Below are 2,330 nucleotides of genomic sequence, written 5' to 3'. Positions count from 1 at the left end.
GAATTTCATAGGGTCCTGTACAGTGGATCTCATACACTTGTAAAGTGCATACACTAATGACTGTGCAGGTGTTTCGTATTATACACTCTCTTATGGCATTCTGTTTGACTGGTCACACAAATGATTATATTTTAGTAGGCAGAGACTCAGGAAACATTATTATCTTGCTTTACCATCCTTCTAAGATATAAAGATCCATCAGGAAATCTTTGGAAAGAGTGGCTGTTGGGGGATTGTACCTGGTCATATCCTTTCAGTGCTTCCCAAAGGCAGAGCTGTAATGATAAGTGCAATTGAGAAACAGAAATTACTATATATTCTAAACAGAGATGTGCCAGCTAGACTCAGTCTCTTCACCACTGGAAGCGCACAAGGCTAACACTCTAGGAGGAGTTGATGTTGGCTTTGAAAACCCTATGTTTGCCTGGAGATGGATTATGAGATGGATTTAATTGTGTGGAAGTAAAGTGAGCTCTTGGAAGAGCTTGGAAACTTATTTATTACAGTTCCTGGAGAATGAAACGGACTGACTGGAGTGCGCATTTGATAAAAATTTTGGTGATATGCCAGATATTCGCTGTACCTGTACTAATACTAGGAGACAGAATGATCGAGAGCATGGCATGATATTTGTCTGCTCCGATATACACAAAACCAAATCCATATTTTTTTTCTTTGGCTCAAGCTGAGCAAGGAGATAGCTTTAAGATTGCGTTAGAAACTGATTATGAAATGGTTGCAGAAATCTGCCTGAAATATTTTGAAACTGTTTCAGCTGCGGTAGCTATGTGTGTGCTTAAACAGGCTATCTTTGGTAAAGGTAATGGTTTCCAAACTCTGTAGCCACAAATTGCTCACTTGGGGGGTGGTGATGAGCCAGATTTCTCCTCTGCTATGTCCATTAAGGAAGGAGATACTTTTTTCTTTCAGCAACGCCCTTTGAAGAACCTTGTGCTTGTTGATGAATAGGACAGACTCTCCCCTATTATGTGCTGCCAGATTGCTGACTTGGTCGATGAAGACACGGCCAGCTATATTTTGCTAGCAGTCGAGGGCCACAAATCTCTACGGGTCCTGAGTAATGGACTTGAGGTGTCTAAAATGGCTGTCTCGGACTGCCTGGTAATCCCAATGCTGTATAGACTGTTAGGAGGCACATCTAAGATGAATATAATGTTTGTCATTGTATCTTTTATAAATACCACTCTGGTATTTTCCATTGGTGACCGATTCTTGTCACTACTCCAACTGTCTCCTGCTCCGTACTGGGTGATGAGGCTTTGGTTCAGGTGTATTCTGATGGCATCAGACACGTACATGCAGACGAGAGTAAATGAGTGGAAAACACCAGGCAAAAAGATCATTGTGAAATGTGCTGTAAATCAGTGTCGGGTAATGATTGCTCTGACTGGAGGAGAGCTGGTGTATGTTGAGATGGATCCTTGTGGGCACAGAGTGCACAGAAAGAAAAGAAATGTCAGCTGATGTGGTGTGCATGAGTCTGGCTAATGCAACCCCTGGAGAACAGCGCTCCCGATTCTTGGCTGGGGGGCTTGATGATAAACCGTTTGCATTATCAGTCTTGACCCTTCGGACTGTCTGCAGCCACTCGGTATGCAGGCATTGCCCGCACAGCCAGAGACCCTGTGTATTGTAGAGATGGTTGCTGCAGGAAGCCAGGATGAGCTGGGAGAATGTTTCTCTATTGGTTTCCTCAACATAGGCCTTCAGAATGGTGTGTTGCTTAGAACCAGACCCAATTACAGGTGATCTTTCTGGTCTTGAACTGTCAAACTCTTCAGAATTAGATTATAGGGACAGGAGGTGGTTCTGGCAATGTCAAGTTGCTCCTGATTGTTTCGGCTGTTAGCAGAGTCTTTTGGGCTGAAGGTCATGGTACAAATGGAGCAGGCAAAAGAATCGTCAGACAGGCTGGGTCGAGGCAGGCAGATAACAAGACTCGTCAGGCAGGCTAGGGTCAAACCGGGTTGTCAATCAAGGGGTTAAGCAGGAAGAGTTGTCGTAGGCAGGCAAGGGTCAGGATACAGAATGCAGAATAGTCAGGAACAGGCTGGGTCAAACACGGGTAATCAAACAGACTAGATACAGAACAAATCGGATGCACAAGGCTCAGGAACCACTAGAAACCAGTTCTATCACGGCAATTACCAACAGACAGACTAGGCTTTAAATATTATTTGAATTTCGCGTCGTCAGCGTGCCTGCACCTTTAAATTGAGTCTATGGGGGAAATTTACTAATGGTCGAATTTTCGCCCTCAAAAGGCGCAATTTCGTCAAACGTTAATCTGCAGCGCATACTCTTATTCG

The 2,330-nt window shown here is 44.0% G+C and overlaps 1 pseudogene; it reads left to right on the top strand.

The window, feature by feature from the left end:
• Positions 1-651: 651 nt before the first annotated feature.
• Positions 652-1,770, top strand: LOC121397081 (annotated as a pseudogene).
• The last annotated feature ends 560 nt before the right edge of the window (positions 1,771-2,330 follow it).

The sequence above is a fragment of the Xenopus laevis genome, chromosome 8L, assembly GCF_017654675.1.
Source record: "Xenopus laevis strain J_2021 chromosome 8L, Xenopus_laevis_v10.1, whole genome shotgun sequence".
Taxonomy (NCBI): Eukaryota; Metazoa; Chordata; class Amphibia; order Anura; family Pipidae; genus Xenopus; species Xenopus laevis.
This window is presented reverse-complemented; position numbering and strand designations above follow the sequence as displayed.